The sequence below is a fragment of the Chrysemys picta genome, chromosome 1, assembly GCF_011386835.1.
Source record: "Chrysemys picta bellii isolate R12L10 chromosome 1, ASM1138683v2, whole genome shotgun sequence".
Classification (NCBI taxonomy): Eukaryota; Metazoa; Chordata; order Testudines; family Emydidae; genus Chrysemys; species Chrysemys picta.
The window spans coordinates 329,157,902-329,175,484 of NC_088791.1; the positions used below are offsets into that span (position 1 = coordinate 329,157,902).

The 17,583-nt window shown below is 47.4% G+C and overlaps 2 long non-coding RNA genes across 3 annotated transcripts in view; one reads left to right on the forward strand and one right to left on the reverse strand.

The window, feature by feature from the left end:
• Window positions 1-5,527, reverse strand: part of LOC135980933 (uncharacterized) — a 40,474-nt gene extending 34,947 nt beyond the window's left edge. Inside the window, exons 1-2 of the long non-coding RNA XR_010597900.1 lie at window positions 5,427-5,527; window positions 1,339-1,432 (exon numbers count right to left, since the gene is read on the reverse strand). This is a non-coding gene — a long non-coding RNA (uncharacterized LOC135980933). The remainder of the gene's footprint in view (window positions 1-1,338; window positions 1,433-5,426) is intronic.
• Window positions 1-14,620, forward strand: part of LOC122174255 (uncharacterized) — a 61,364-nt gene extending 46,744 nt beyond the window's left edge. For both annotated transcript variants that reach the window (XR_006175845.2, XR_010597899.1), the window contains one exon: window positions 13,869-14,620. This is a non-coding gene — a long non-coding RNA (uncharacterized LOC122174255). The remainder of the gene's footprint in view (window positions 1-13,868) is intronic.
• The last annotated feature ends 2,963 nt before the right edge of the window (window positions 14,621-17,583 follow it).

Genomic DNA, 17,583 nt, shown 5'->3' on the forward strand with positions numbered 1-17,583 from the left:
TAGTGAAGGCAGGGGGCTGGACTCAATGACCTTTCACGGTCCTTTCCAGTTCTATGAGATAGGTATATCGCCATATAAAACTGCAATGTTGGATAGTGGTTTATTCATAGGTTTGGGAGAAATTACAGCACTAGAAAGTCCAATTCATCATGGGCCAGATCCTCCTACATACCTTTGGAGATTTGGGCCCATGTGCCTTGAATAGTGCAACAACCTTTGCAGCCATATTAGACCTACTCTATGTGCTCTTCAGAGATAGGCATTGATTAACATCAAGGGCCAAATTCTGCCTTTGATTACACCATTGCTTTATTCAGGCTTGAGCACATGCCCCAACGGGCTCGATCCTGCAAAATCCTGAGCGCTCTGGCCCCAGTCCTGCAAAGCACTTAAACAAATGCTTAAATTTAAGCACATGCATAATTCCATTGACTTCATTGGGCGTGGAGGGCAGTCAGCACCTTGCAGGACTGAGACATAAGAGGACAGTCCTGCTCTTACTGAGGTCAGTAGCGAAACTCCCATTGACTTTAATGGGTACAAGAATGGGCCCTAGGGCCTGAATCTGCAAGATGCTGAATGCTGTCAGCTCCTGTTGAGGTCAATGGGATTAAAGCAGGAGTTGAGGGTGCTCAGAGCTTTCTAGTACATGCTCAGTTCCTTTCAGGATCAGACCAGAGATATTTAAGGGAACCATTTTCTTTTGAGCGGGAAGGATCATGGTGGGTGGGGTTGACTAGATCTGTTTGTGAAACGAATGCAGAGCTCAGTGAAGGGTCCAAGTAAACCTGTCCTCTTTTCAGTTGTACCAGCTATGTCCTCCCTGAATTATCTAAACCTAGGACGATCCCATAGCAAATGTGATTAGAGCACGCCCAGATATGATTTACTACACCAGCCTTTGTTTGTTCTGGCAATTCTGGCTGAGTACATTTGGACCAATGTCCAATGTGAACAAAAACAATTCTCTGGCACAATAAATGTGGTTTTAAATCCAAGGGGTAGTTTTGACTATTTGAACAGTTAATGGCCCATATGGGTTGTGCAATTGAAATCTGGCTGTTCCTCTCTTGACTACAGAGTGTATACACGGCCAGGAAGGATGGCCGTGTGGTAAAGGCACTGGACTGAGGAGACTACCTTCTATTCTGGCCTCTGCTGCAGAGTTTATGTGTGGTTTAAAGCAAGTCACTTAATATCGCTGTGCTTCAATGTTCTAAAACAGGAATTATGGTAATACTTATGTAACATTTACCTGATCCCCTCCTAAGTAAACCTTTCCCCCAAATGTGGAACTAATGTAACCTATGTAGAAGAAAGATAAGTCAATTTACTTACCAATTCTGTGCTACAGAATTTCTCTAAAGTATTTTCACAGACCATGAATTCCTAACCTTGCAAGTATCAGAAGGGTAGCCGTGTTAGTCTGGATCTGTAAAAAGCGACAAAGAGTCCTGTAGCACCTCATAGACTAACAGAAGTATTGGAGCATAAGTTTCGTGGGTGAATACCCACTTCATCAGACGCATGTAGTGGAAATTTCCAGAGGCAGGTATAAATATGCAGGCAAGAATCAGTCTAGAGATAACCAGGTTAGTTCAATCAGGGAGCATGAGGCCCTTTTCTAGCAGTTGAGGTGTGAACACCAAGGGAGGAGAAACTGCTTTTGTAGTTGGCTAGCCATTCACAGTCTTTGTTTAATCCTGAGCTGATGGTGTCAAATTTGGAAATGAACTGAAGTTCAGCAGTTTCTCTTTGAAGTCTGGTCCTGAAGTTTTTTTGCTGCAGGATGGCTACCTTTAAATCTGCTATTGTGTGTCCATGGAGGTTGAAGTGTTCTCCTACAGGTTTTTGTATATTGCCATTCCTAATTCCTAATGTCAATATACAAAAACCTGTAGGAGAACACTTCAACTTGCAACAGAAAAGCTGAATGGTTGATCCATTACACACATTGAATCTATTTCCCCATGTTAAGTATCCTCACACCTTCTTGTCAAACTGTCTTAAATGGAAGAACAGGAGGACTTGTGGCACCTTAGAGACTAACAAGGTGCCACAAGTCCTCCTGTTCTTCTTTTTGCGGATACAGACTAACACGGCTGCTACTCTGAAACCTGTCTTAAATGGGCTATCTTGATTATCACTACAAAAGTTTTTTTTCTCTTGCTGACAGTAGCTCATCTTAATTAATTAGCCTCTTAGAGTTGGTAGGGGAACTCCCACCTTTTCATGTTCTCTGTTTCATATACACATATATCCTCACTATATGTTCCATTATATGCATCTGATGAAGTGGGTTGTAGCCCACGAAAGCATATGCTCAAATAAATTTGTTAGTCTCTAAGGTACCACAAGTACACCTGTTCGTTCATTTGCATATTTGACACCATCAGCTCAGGATTAAACAAAGACTGTGAATGGCTAGCCAACTAGGCCTCATCCTCCCTGATTGAACTAACCTCGTTATCTCTAGACTGATTCTTTCCTGCATATTTATACCTGCCTCTGGAAATTTCCACTACATGCGTCTGACATAGTGGGTATTCACCCACGAAAGCTTATCCTTGCAAGAAACTACAGCAGGATTTTCTGTAGGAAAGGAAATTATAATAGGATTCACTTTCTTTCCCTCCTTAGGAATCCAGTACCAATCTTTACCATAAGACAGTTACGCACATATAGTTAATAATTTCCTATTCCTTTTTATGAATAACACTAGAAAAAAATTGTTACAGAATAACAGTTACAATGCCCCCTAACTACACGAACATGACTAACTAGAAATGTGTTTCCTTTTAAACTGAAGACTATAACACAGGGTCTAAACCCAAAGATATATGTATTTATAAAACCTTACAATATAGATACAGGGATTGGGACATCTGACAAGGGAGATCTTCTGCTTTCATGTAGGCTCATGCTGGGTATTATATTGACAATTAAATAAAACATTTAGTTGTATCACATAACCAATTGTTTCAGCATCCACACTATTTAGCACATACATAACTTCAAATAAGAAAAAAAACTTGACAATGACTGTAGCTGTTGGTAGGGTTGCCAACTGTCTAATCACACAAAACCCAAACACTCTTGCCCCACCCCTTCCCCAAGGCCCTGCTCCTGCCCCAAGGCCCCACCCCACTCACTCACTCCATCCCCCTCCCTTTATCGCTCACTCTTCCCCACCCTCACTCATTTTCACTAGGCTAGGGCAGGGGGTTGGGGTGCAGGAGGGAGTGTGGGCTCTGGGCTGGGGCTGAGGGGTTCGGAGTGTGGGATGAGGCTGCAGGCTGAGCCAGGGGCAGGCGGTTGGGGTGCAGGAGGGGGTACAGGGTGCAAGCTCAGGGAAGGAGTTTGGGTGTGGGAGGGGGCTCAGGGCTGGGGCAAGGGGTTGGGGTGCAGGCTCTGGGAGGGAGTTGGATGCAGAAGAGGGCTCCAGGCTGAGGTAGGGGGTTTGGGTACAGAAGGGGATGAGGGGTGTGGGCTCCGGCTGGGAGGCACTTACCTCAGGTGGCTCCCAGTTGGCGTTGCAGCGGGGCTAGGGCAGGCTCCCTGCCTTGGCCCCCCGCCACTCCCAGAAGGGGACAGCATGTCCCTGTGGGGAAGGGGAGGTGGGCCGGGGGCTCATTGCACCTGCAAACACTTCCCCCGCAGCTCTCATTGGCCACAGATCCCGGCCAATGGGAGCTGCGGAGTCAGCACTTGGGGTGGGGGCAATGGTGGACACCCACTGCCCTCCACCCCCGGGGGATGTAGAGATGTGCGGGCCGCTTCTGGGAGCAGCATGGGGCTAGGGCTGGCAGGGAGCCTGCCTTAGCCCCGCTGCACCACCAGACTTTTAGCTCCTGAAATCTCCTGGTTTGGCTTTGGTAGCCTCCAGGAGATAGGGCCTGATTCCAGGAGACTCCCGGCGAAACGAGGAGGGTTGGCAAGCCTAGCTATTAAGCACACACTGTGTCTTCTGATCAATGATGTAATACACCTTGCAAAGACATTTTGCCTCCCGTCTGTGATTCCTCCTTATTAGTGTTTCTGAGTCTCAATCTCACTGACTTCTATAAAGATACGGGAAACTGTGTTGAGATCCAACCCACAGATTCAGTCTGGGTTATCCCTGGCAGTTCTATCTTCTCCCTGCAGGCAGAGCCGGCTCTAGGTTTTTTGCTGTCCCAAGCAAAAAAAATTTTGGCTGCCCCCCATCCCAGCCCTGGGCTCCTTGTTGGACCCCCCTGCTGCCCCAGTCCTGGGCTCTTCCCCCCCATCCACACCCCCTGCCACCCCAGATCTGGGGTCTCTCATTCCCCCCCACCATTGCCCCACACACACACCTCCTGCCGCCCCAGCCCTGGGCTCTCTCCCCCCACAACTGCAACCTCCTTCCACCGCAGCCCTGGGTCACTGGTAACTCGCTCCCACGGTGGGTCATTCAGCAGGAATTTTAGATGTGCACAGAACACAGACAGGATTGGTTCCCATATGGTTACAGAACTGCAGTAAAGTGGAACAATTTTCAGCTTGTGTGACTGGAGGATATCTGGATGCATATTATAAGACTGTCCTACATAAATAATAAAGGCACCTCAACTTTTCTTCATTCTTTTGTTCCTCTCTTTCTTTCTATGGGGAATTTGCCAATGCAATATCACTGTCTTCCTTTTAAACAAACAAACAAACAAACAAAAAATGCAATGGCTGTTGAAAATAGCAATTCCAGTCCTAATAACCACTGGGAAGCATTTCTTGCTCAATTTTATCCTACTTTTTCTACAGCAAGTTACAGTGGATCAGTATATTTGATTTGGGAGAAATGAAGTAACAGCTGCCCAAACTGAGCTTGAGCACTCCTGAATTTTGAGGTGTTCAAATCTGGAAGGCAGGTGCTGGGGGGGGAGGGGGCTGTGGCTCTGCGGGGAAGCACGGCAGCATGTATGCAGCAGTGTGCCTGGCACTGCGTGGAGCCAGACACGCTGGTCTGAGTGGCACGGTAAGGGGGCTGGGGGGTTGGATGGGGCGGAGGTTCGGGGGGGGCAGTCAGGGGCAGGGAGAAGGGGGGGTTAGATGGGTCAGGGGTTGGGAGGGCAGTCAGGGGACAGGCAGCGATTGGATAGGCATGGGAGTCCCGGGGGTTTGTCAGGGGACAGGTAGGGGGTGGAGTCCTAGGGGGAAAGTTGGGGGGGGTCTCAGGAGGGGGCAGTTGGGGACAAGGAGAAGGGAGGCTTAGATATGGGGTGGGGTCCTGGGGGGCAGTTAGGGGCAGGGGTCCCGGGAAGGGGTGATCAGGGGACAGGGAGCAGGAGGGGTTGGATGGGTTGGGGTTTCTGTGGGGGGCAGTCAGAGGGAGTGGATGGGGGCAGGGTGGGGCTACCCTACCTCCCCGTGGAGTGTCCTATTTTTTGAATGTTAAAATATGGTATCCCTACCTTCACAGTGCAGCTCTCCATTCACTGCAGCATGAAGTCTCAGCTACCTCACTCCCTCCCCCTCTTTCTTGTTGGTAGTGGCCAAGGGAATGCTGGGAAATGTAGTTCTTTCCCTGCTCCAGGGCTGGCTCCATCGGCAGGGAGCTAACCAAGGAACTACAGCTCCCAGGGCCCCCTGTTGGTTCTCAGCTCCCATGCTGGATCCCTGCCGCCCCTGCAAATGGGCTGCCCCAAGCACGTGCTTGCTTTGCTGGTGCCTAGAGCGGCCCCTGCCTGCAGGGCTGGGATGGATCTGATGGGTGCTCAACATGGCTGCCAGTGCTGTACACCTGACAGAACTCACTACTGCATGGCCAGGAGCTTCCAGATTCTTTGTGTGTACATGCTGGCAAAACGTGTGTACATGCAGGGATATCTGCCCTTAATGAAACCTTTCACACCAGCTTCAAACAGCTACTGAGCATGGTTAACAGCTTCCTGTGCTCCCTCTCCTGTGCTGAAACAGCAACTACTTTGCAGTCACTCAAGGCTCTATACCGCCACCTTGTCTGGGAATGTTTCTATATCAGCTCAGAGCAAGTAAAAACAGCAGTTGTAATTACAGCAATAAGTGTTTTTGACTGAACACCATGAAATAAGAAAAATAAAAGGGGATTACATGAACATAACATTTTCTGCCATCACACTGCTCACTCTGCTTGCATATCCTATACCTTGTGTCTATTTAGACCAGGGGTGGGCAAACTTTTTGGCCCAAGGGCCACATCAGGGTTGCAAAACTGTATGGAGGGCCGGGTAGGGAAGGCTGTGCCTCCCCAGACAGCCTGCCCCCCGCCCTCTATCTGCTCACTCCCACTTCCTGCCCCCTGACTGCCCCCCTCAGAACCCCTGACTCATCCAACCCCCTGCCATCCCCTGAACGCCCCCCTCCTGGGACCCCCCGCCCCTAACTGCCCCCCTGGGACCCCACCCCCTATCCAACTCCCTCGGGACCCCACCCTTTATCCAACCCTCCCCCCCAGCCCCTTTCGGAATGTGGCCCTGCGAACACGGGCAGAGGCCTCAGGAGGAGCAGGGGCAGCCGCGCAACCAGAGAGAAGCGGTGGTTTCCCCTTTAAAGCACCGCTTCTCTCCGGCCAGCTGCGCGGCCACCCGGTGCTTCTCCTGAGTCCTCCGGCCGCGTTCCCACCATCCGCACCTCCTGCCTGCTCCCCTGAGGCTGCAGATGAGCCTCCCTCCCGGCTCTCCCCTGCTCCCCCCCCTCCCTGTGGGGGGTGCACCGGTGCTGAGCTGCCTGGCGGCGCAGTGAGCTGAGGCTGCAGAGGAGGGGGAACAGCAGGGGAGGGGTCAGGGGCTAGCCTCCCCAGACGGGAGCTCAGCGGTCAGGCAGGACAGTCCTGCGGGCTGGATGTGGCCCCCGGGCAGTACTTTGCCCACCTCTGATTTAGACTGTAAGCTCTTTGGGGCAGGGACTGCCTTACTCTGTGGTTGCTCTGTACCTACCACAATGAGGTTACTGTAATATACACGATTAAGAATGATCCTCAGACTGCCAGCAGTGCAAAGCATTATTGCTATTATTACACTTGTTTTAATACATTGCTAGGCAGTAAATATATAGGAAGCAGGGGCGGCTCTATGTTGTTTGCCGCCCCAAGCACAGCAGTCAGGCGACCTTTGGCGGCATGCCTGCGGGCAGTCTGCGGTCATGCAGATTTGGCGGCATTTCTGTGGGTGATCTGCCGGTCCTGCGGCTTCAGTGTACCCGCCGCCGTGTTGCCGCAGGAATCGTGGGGCCAGTGGACCTCCCACAGGCACGCCACCATAGGCTGCCTGACTGCCACCATCACAGCGATTGGCATGCCGCTCCCCGCAGCTTGCTGCCCCAGGGCTTGCTGCGCTGGTGCCTGGAGCCACCTCTGATAGGAAGAGCTGCAGAATTGCTAGTATTGACACAAGCTCCACTTGTTTATCATTTTTAAAGTATTACATCAGTGATTTATTTGCAGTGGAGTAAGCCAAGGAAATTCCTAACTCTGTATGAGTCTGTTCCTTGGCTCCGTATATTCAAGAACTTCTGAACCAGCAAAATGAATTTCCTTCCTTTTTATAAATACATAGCATAATGATAATGGAATCCACAAAAAATATAAATTGGTTCTATTATTGCATAAATTGATTACAATATGCTGTTCTCCTTGGTGTACATTTTTTACATGACTTATCTTTCTATCTATCTAGATTCTTATATGGTACATACAACTTTGGTATCTGTATTACAAACCATACACACAGAGATATATTTCTCTCTTTCCCACTCCTCCAGAGTCATTGAGGCCTGGACTTTGTTTTGGGCTGCGTTTTGTGGTTTTCTTTTTTAATTGTAGTTTATTTATTTATTTATTTATTTTAGAAATGTGGCTTTAAAATGGGTAGGATTTCTTGATTTAAGGATATTTATTTTGCATATTTTGGCATGTGATATTGACATTTTGTGTTTTAATGGTTTATAAAGCTTTAACTTTTTGAATCTCAGTGTCTACCATTATTAAATAATTATGTGATTCCCCCATAATTTCTCACATCTGTGAACATTTCCATAAATAAAAATTTAAAAAATGCTTAAATAAACATCAATGTTATCCATCAACATTATAAAAAAAACACGAAATTCTGTCAAGCCTGTTTATAGCACATCATTCATTTATGGCTGTTTCTCCCCAGCATTACATGTTTCTTGGAGTTACAAACTGTACCTCCAGATCCCTGTATATTTCAATACCGGAAGCCACCACCAAATGTTGGTGTGATGAACTGTTAAAGTATGAGATGCTTGGGATATAATGTCTCTGTGGCTGGATGAAAGATCTATGATGAGATTATATAGACTGTCTGTGGCTATGGTGAATGCATCTTTTAACCCTTCAGGGGAGGGAATAACAGCAAATGCAATTCTGTGATCCATGCTGAAAGCAAGAGTATTGAATGTACTTTGGAAAAACTTATCTACAATGCAAGGAACTAGTGAAGTCAAATGCTGTGTGCTGTTCCAATTGACTTATTACACAAATTGCTTGCCAAAAAGGGGAAACATACAGCAGAGGGCAACCAGAATGATAACACGGCTCAAAGACTCTGGCATTCAAACAGAATGGAAAATCTACAGTGGATTATTTGGAAAGTAGGAGGGCCTCATTAAGGTAAACACAATTCTGAGGGGACTAGAGAAGATAAATGCTATAAGGCTATTATTAGCTTATGTCAAATACAGGAACAGCAGGAGAACAGCAGAGGCACACACTTAAGTTACAGTCCAGGCGCTAAAGGCATTTAAGGGGAATTCCTTAGAGAGAGCATAGTTAATGTATGGAATGTACAGGCACAAGCAGCAGTTGAAACAAACAGGGTAATAAGAACTATAGAACTAGTAAGAGGAAAATATTGTGGAAGGGCATCTTAATGCCCTGATTCAACAAGGTACTTAAGCATGTGCCTAAATCAACTGTAAACAATGGGGCTGCTGAATTGGGGCTTAAAGCAGGAACAGACCCATTGTGATACCCAGTGGCCAAGGCAGACTAGGGGGCAATCCAGAGCAGTGGTCAAGTGTGTGCAGGTGTTGGGTAGCTGGGAGGTCAATCAGTATCAGAGGCCATCACGGGCAATAGTCAGAGTTCTGACAGGGGTCAGTAGCCAGAAGATCCCATGTAAGGGGCCCAGTCAGAGAGACGAGAAGGCAAGGCAGAGTCAGGCAAGGTAGGAACCAACAGGTCTATTGGTCAGCCAGTGTCCTCTTCCTGTTAGAGTCTTTATACAATCCAGGTACCCAATGCTTTTTGTCCAGCTAATCAGGGGCATGAGGTGTGACCACTGCAGGTCAGTAGGCCTTAAGCCAGGGGTTTTCACAACAAATTTTTTGGTGGCCTCAGAGTGCGGCCACCAACTCTTGCTGGTGGCCACGTTGACAATTTTTTCTAAAATAATTAATTAACTTTAGGAAAAACAAATAAATATGCACATATCCGTGTCCAAATCATTGTAATTTATTTTTGTAGGGTTTTTTTCAGACTCAGTAATAAAAATAATTTATTGTTGTCTCTATTCTTTACTGTACCTAAACAGGATAGAAACACAAATAAGGCGCTTTGCATGTTCTTGTCTTGTTGTTGTTGTTGTTGTTTCTTTTGCTTTTTTGGTTGCGCTTTTTTTTCTTGTAAGAGTTGCTAGCTAGTAAGTCTTCTGCTGTGAAAAGTGATATTTGTATGTTTGTTAATACCACTTTTCACAGCAGACTTACTCAGCCCCGGCAAGCCCTGCGACGAATTAAGTCCTGAATGGGGAGGTGGACAGGGAAGCAGCAGGGCCCAGAGACAGTAGCAGGGGTGGTGAGCCTGAGGTCAGAGCCTGGAACCCGAGCCTGCCACCACGTAAATGGAGCCCGAAGCCCCGCGGCCGAAGCCTGCCTCCCCTCCCCCTGGGAAAGAGGGGAATTCACCAGCTGCCTGCACCTCCAGAGCTTGTGTCTCTGGAGGGGGGCAGCACCCAACCACTGCTGGCAGCTCTGGGAGAGGGGCCACTGTTTTGGTTCCTCCCACCCCCACATCACAGCCCAGATGGCTGTGGCTGCAAGAAAAGGCCCTGGTGGCCGCATTTGAGAAACACTGCAAAAGCACTAAGCTGTTAGTCAGGGGTACAGAGTAGCAGACGTGTAAGGTGCCACAAGTACTCCTGTTCTTCTTAGTCAGGGGTAGTGGTTCAGTACATTACTGTAGTGCAATGGATAAGGCTGCTGGATTTGGTACTAGGGTTAGGGTGACCAGATGTCCCGATTTTATAGGGACAGTCCCGATCATTGGGTTTTTTTCTTATATAGACTCCTATTACCCCCCAACCCGTCCCGATTTTTCACATTTGCTGTCTGGTCACCCTAACTAGGGTCCTCACAACTAGATAACTGGTTTGGGTAGCCTAGCTGACCTAGTAGGTTTTTTCCAGCTCTTATTTTTATAATTCTATGATGCAGTTCCTAGCCTTCCTCTGTCCTATAATTCCCAATGTCTTCTATGACTGCTCTATCTCTTTAGTAGTTAGCATATTGTAGAATATCTCCGCTTATTACATCTTCCTCTGAGCAATCTTTGCCTCAAGACTCGGATTTTATGACTGTGCCCTGAGCTGTGTGTGGCATCCACCGCCCCAAGTGCTTAAATTATGTACATTAAGCCCCCCTGCCTTCATCTGCATTTTTCCTGCCATTTTTTGTTCTTCCTCATGTTACCTTCTACGTGCCTAGAAAGTTGACTTTCCGCATTATCCTCCAAGTCAATTAAATGTGATACAATAAACAAAAAAGGGGTTTGGGACTCAAACTCACTGGCTGAGGTACTTTCCTATTAAACTTTTTCCAGTTAAAAAACAAAAAGTTCTATTTGTGGCTCCCTCTGTTTATTGTACTGCAGGCAGCTTTCAATACAGTGAGAGTCAGAATGTTCTCCTACAATATTCATTAGACATTAACCTCACAAGTAGAACTTTTTTCAAGTGCATACTTGGAGTTGAACGCATACAACGGCCACTGCAGCTCTTTTGTCTGTCTATAGCCTGGAAGTACTGTCCGTAAAGAGTTCCTGCTTTTAAATTGAGTGGAAAACATGTTATCTCATGTTGTTTAGGGGAGTTACAGGTTCATTTGCTACTGGTATTTCTTGTAATGTTTCTGCTCTTGTTTGCAGGGTTAGAAAATTCCCCTAATTAATTTTTACCATGGTCTTCTTTCCTATGTGTTACAAGTCAATATCTAGCTTGTTCAGCCACCTAACTGATGAATCCTTGAGGGTAGCAAGCACAGTTGCCAACTTTCACCTGGTAAATAAGCACCCTGACTTTCACAATAAGCCAATAATCATAGAATATCAGGGTTGAAAGGGACCTCAGGAGGTCATCTAGTCCAACCCCCTGCTCAAAGCAGGATAAATTAATGGAGCTATCCTATTGCCTAGAACTGGAAGGGACCCTGAAAGGTCATTGAGTCCAGCCCCCTGCCTTCAGTAGCAGGACCAAGTACTGATTTTGCCCCAGATCCCTAAGTGGCCCCCTCAAGAATTGAACTCACAACGCAGGGTGTAGCAGGCCAATGCTCAAACCACTGAGCTATCCCTCCCTCCATAAAACTAATCCCATTTCAAAACAAGGCCAAAACAAGCCGATCCCTAAGAACCCCAACAGTCTATGTCAGAGGGTCTCAAACTGTGGTCCGCGAACTCCATTGAGATGGTCCACAGATAGTTCCCTCTAAGGTGCACACCTGGGCGGCCACACATGAGAGAATGAAGGGCCACCCACCTAATTAGTGGAACCACGCAGGCGTGGCTCCACTAATTAGGTGCCTGGACTCTGGAGAAGATGCACATGTAAGGTGAGGTGGTGGCTTTGGAGGGAATAGGGGGTAGGTGGTAGGGAGCGGTGGGGTGAAAAGAGGGGGGGGAATTTGGGATGTGCAGTGCTGTGGTGGCCAGAGAAAGAGGTGACTTTCCCCAGCTCCAGGGCTGCGGCTGCCAGGGAGAGACCCCCCTCCTGCTCAGCCCCAGCTCACGGGCTGCCGCAGCAGGAGACAGAGGGCATATCCATCGCATTAGAAAGGTAAGACTACTGATATTAAAATATGAGTTGTGTGCTTTTATTTGTAGAACAAAAAAAGTGAATTATTAATTTTTTTATGTACAGTGTTTTTATCCAAAGCACTTTACAATACTTAGCTAACGGTACAAACAACATTTGGAAAGATCATTAAGTGGTCCACCAAGACCCTCAGCAATTTTCAAGTGGTCCACGAAAAAAAACATTTGAGAACCACTGCTCTGTGTGACTAGATCCCCCTGGCGTGCAGTCTGGGACTGTGGTGGGCCCACTGTGCACCCCTGACTCTCTCCCCACTTTGCCTCTGCTTGCCCCTTGCCCCTGCTTGCCCCCCTTTGCCCCCGCTTGCCCCCCTTGTCCCTGCTTGCCCCCCTTTGCCCCCGCTTGCCCCCCCTTGTTCCTGCTTGCCAGGAGCCGATAAAAAAAAAGCTGCAATAAGCTACAACAAGCTACAAGCCAAAAACTAGCCAACAAGCAACTCACAAGCCAATTAAGCCACAAACAATCCCAATGTCTGTGTTTTTTTCATGGGTTTGGCATGTTTGGTAGCAAGGTGTGGGAGTCCACCCTCCAGTCTTCTAATTTTATATTCCTCCAACATGTTTGACTGTCTGCATCTCTGCCCTGCAGTCACTCTGTGAAGACTGGCCTAAACCAAATTTCTTGGATGATGTGTCTATTGCTTTCTTGTGGCATCCCCTGTGAGTAGCATAAAGTGAAATGAAAGTAGACAAAATGCGGAACACAGGTTTGCATTCACCATGATAGTCCCGTCCCAATCCTAATGAGGTCCAAGCAAGAAGAAGTGCTAAGATACAATACTGATTAATTTGACTTCACAATCTATTTTCCTACCCTTTGCAGCGTGAATTTATAATATATACACACCTGCATTTCTTAAATGTTTTACGTTTTTTGTTGGTAGGAATAATCTTATCTAGGGAAAACAATGTTGTCTGCATGCAGTTATTACTATGGACTTCACATTCCTGAGGGGGATGAAAGTCAAGGTGCAACTAAGTGGAATTCGGGGAGTAGCGCGAGGAGAAATTATGCCCCAAATGACACAAAAGTCCCATTTCTATAGCACAGAGATAGTGTATTTGCATTTGCATTTCATGAATGATATAGGCCTGAATGAGAAAGCCCTAAGGACCAAAGTAATAATAAATAAAATATTAGCTTTTTTATTCATCCAGCACCCATCATCTCAAATCCTAACAAACATATCCAGATTAGAAACATGGATCTCTTCACCCACCAGAGTTGCAGCCATGTCTTGGGTGAAACATGTCAGCTGTCTGACAACAACATTTTAAGATATAAGAGAAGGAGAATACAGTACTTCATTCATGTGACACTGTAGGGGTCATTTTAGGTAGGCAGAATACAATTGGCTAAATAGGATTGTGATGAAACCCCTATTCTTAAAAGGTACCTGAAAAGAACCCTGGTATATTTAATGGCAAATCATCATGATCTTAGTTTTACATCATATCTGAAATATGGTGTCTTTTGTATCATGGCCATCAACTGCCCCCCAAACCCAAGTTGTTCTGCAATTTTTAGAAAAAAAAGAAGCTGTGATTTTTTAACTTACCATTGTCTCTGCACTTCTTTCATTGTGATTAACCCCGCTGTGTCCAGGGAGCTTCTGTGGTCTGAAGCATCCCTCTCATGCTGTATTACAGTTCAGTTTGGAAAAAGTAATGTTTTATGTCCTTGAAATTCCACAAGGATTTTTTTCTGTGCTCGTTCACGGAGCTATTTGAGACATTAACCCTCTGTGTCTTGTCCTATTCCAAGCCCCTCGACCTCTGCAGGTTGCAGTACCTCCATGGCATGCGCACACTGCAGCAGAAGCCTGGGTCAATGTACCTTCATTGACCTTTCCAAGAGGAAGTGTTTCTGTGAAGAACTGATCGTTGAAGTTCTGGAGAGGGCCAACAAGCAGGTCCAGTATCAAAGACCGAGGGACTTACGGCAAGAGGAAAGGCTGAGGCTGGCTGCACAGCTTGAGGAAAAGGATTTCAGCAAGGGAACAAGATGACAGAGCTCAGCAGAAAGAACAGTTTGAGCAGCTGCTATCTCTAATGGCCACAAGAGGACCAGCTCCAGATGCATCTGCACCATGGCCTGCCTGAGTCCCCTCTGTGGTTCCTTGTGCTGCAGTCCAGAAATAGTTGGACAACTTCATGGCTGGGTGGCCCATGCAATCAGGCCCTATGAGCAGCTGGGCAGGGCACCTGTGCCCTATACAATCTTCCATATTACCCCCTCCCGCATGGATGCCTCTACCCCTTTCCCTGGTGCCAAGTGGATGGCAAATGTGGAAGGAAGGAAAAGGAGAATAGGGGGCAGGGTGGGGACATGCAACAATTGGGGGGTTCTGTTTAGTACGTGGTTTCACTGTTTGCATTTGTTCATGCATTTTTTAAAAGACTATATTGTTACTGGTGTTTTGGTGGGGTAATGGCAGTTGGGCTGCCTGGCAATGGGTTAATGTTGTACTTTTCTAATACATGCTTATGAATAAAGCTTTTTATTTGATTAAGAAAGCCTACATTACATGATACAAGGTGTATTTCAAATAATAAAGGTAAACACATGAACGGGGACAATTGGGAATTTAACAGTGGGGACAGTCACTCATTTATGACAATGTCATTTGGTGGGAATGATTTCCCAGCCTGTCCATAAATGTAGGTTCCCAATCAGCAATAAAAACCCTGGCATCATGGACTTTTCCAGTACAGTCCATGCTGACATTCATATATCGGGCTCTGTGGTCCATTAAGGTCTGCATGACAATGGAACAGTACCCTCGGCAGTTTATGTACTCATGTACTCCTGGAGGAGGGCAAACTATGAGCACAGGAGTCCCATCAATGGCCCCAGTGCAGTTTGGAAACTCCATTCTCTCAAAACCAGCAATTACCTCAAGAATATCTTTGATGGCCACCAACATGGGCCAAACCACATGCCTGATTGCATCAGAAACCTTCACTACCCCTTTACCACAGTTTACTTTCCAACACCAAACTGCTTGGCAATGGATCTGTAGCAGTCCGGGGTAGCCAGCTTCCAGATGGTTATAGCAACCCACTTCTGAACCAACATGACAGCCCTCATGCGGGTGTCTTTACGCTGGAGGGTTGGGCCAAGCTACTCACATAACTCCAGAAATGTAGCTTTCTTAATGCGAAAGTTCTGGATCCACTGCTGGTCATCCCACGTCTGCTAGACGATGTGGTCCCACCAGTCTGTGCTTGTGACCTTGCTCCAGAAGCAGTGGTCTACATAGGGGACATCAGCAGCTACACTGAGAGTCAACCAATTCACGTCTGCCATGGCTGTGTCCTCTTCCTCCTGCTCCATCAGGTGCTTTTGGTGGGTCAGAAAATGCTGCTAAAATGTCCACCAGCATCTCTTGGAAACTCTGCCTGTTTCCTGACACAGGAATGAAAGCGCAAACAAGAGAAATTCTTCAAATGGCACCTCCTCCATATTGCTGGCTCCAGTTGCTGGGAGTGCACAGACCAAAATGATCGCTCGGCAGGATGTATTAGGAGGCTGTTCAAACTTCCTATAACACGCAGGGTGGATAGTCACGTTTTCCCACAGAGCGGCCACATTTCGGGAGGATGCTAGGAAGCCTAGGATCCGGCTGGTTTGACTCAGGTCTGTGCGCTGCAGTGTGGACGCCAGAGCCATGGTTTCCATTCCAGGTTAGAAAATTCTTTACCTAAGGTTTACAATCAGTGTAGATGCTCAAGCCCTGGGTTTTCTCACCCAGGCTCCACTGACTTGAGTCCCACTAACCCCGGGCTTATGCTGCAACGTAGGTGAACTCTGCAACAAAACACCCAAGCTGGCTCGTGCTTGCAGGGCTCTACAGTGCGTGCTTGCAGGGCTCTACAGTGTAGATGCTTGGGCTGAAGCCCGGGCTCCGGGACCCCACGAACATGAACCTCTACACTGAAATTTATAGCCCCACAGCCCAAGTTCCATGAGCCAGAGTCAGTTGACACAGGCCAGCCATGGGCATTTTCTTGCAGTGTAGACATACCCTCAGTGTCTGAGGGGACACAGGAAGCCCGTGACAGAGTCAAGATGAGAACTAGGTTCTGATTCCCAGTCCTGAGCTTTAGCTGGAAGATCAGTCCCTCTCCCAAGAAGATCTGAATACCCTGCATTCCATGTGCTGCTTTATCCATGGATCGAACAGCCGGCTATTTCAACTGCAATAATACAGCATATCATATAAATAAATAATAAAGAATGACCACCCTCTCCCTGCTAGAGTGGCTGTCCTTTAAAGTCATGGCTAAAATCATCAGGTCTGTAATATAAGGGCAAAGCAGAGGGTTATTGTTATTTCCAGAGCTGCCAGTCACCTTTGGATATATGTGAGTGCAGAGAGTAAAGAAGTAACCTTAAGCTGCTGAGGAGTGCAAGGAGTCCCTGGCACTTAGACATTTCCCTTTTTTGGGAAGGAAGAAAGATCATTGTGCAGTGCTGAGCCGTTGCAAGCTGCAGTTAGAAATAACGGCCAGCTCCTGCCCGCCTAGCTAGAAAGAAGCTTGTATATCAGAGTGCACAGGAAGCCGTTGCTTTCTATTTGTAACAGCTACCAAAGAGGCAGATTGGGAAGAAAAGTTTTCTTTTTAGCTCTGGGATCCTTGAACCTTATTACTGGAGATTGGAAATCAGATTGAGCCCAATTCCTTTCCCCAAAGCAGTAGGGACACAGTATGGTATCTTTATAATGAAAACCTGCTGAACTTTGTATGTATGTATGTGCCTGGTGTGTGTGCATGGAAATCCAGATCTAAGTCCAAGTTCTCTCAGGGCTGTTAGTGGTGGTACTCACTGCCTTAGTGCCCCCTATTATTGGAGCTTGTCGGTGCAGGGATTCTCGCCCTAGTGCCCTCTGTAGGCCATATGCCTTTGTGCACGGTTTAGCCTGCTGGCGGAGAAGCTTCTAGTTTAAATCCCTTTCGCTTTCAGGGTAACAAAATTCAAACTAAGTGTCCAAGTTCAAACTAGGGCCAAAGTGTCTCAACAAATCAGCCGTTCCTCTGGGCTTCGTCTTCATTTCCCTCTCTGGGCTACTCTGGAGTCTCCTCTCCAGCTCTGGTATTGAGCAATGGCCCCTCAGATTGAGTTTTCCTGTCGTGTCTATGCTCCTGGAGACTCTCACTCAGGCCCCTTCCCAGGAGTCTCTCCAGAGGCAGTGGAACTAGGGGGACACTGGGGTTAGTGCCCTTGCAATGGAAATACTGTGGGGCTGAGCCATGTTTCCTGCCCCACAATATTTCTGCTGTACCCAGGAAGGGTGAAAGACAGGGCAGCCTGGACCCAGCTCCTCTTCCAGCCCAGCCCCCTCAGTGCCAGGGAGAGGGGGTGCCTTGAGGTGGGAGCAGGATCCAGGCTGGGTGGGGAAGAGGTAGTTGGCTGCAGCTGTGGCATTTTGGGGACAGGAGCTGCTGCTAATTGCCTGAAAGCAGCAGCCAGGGTG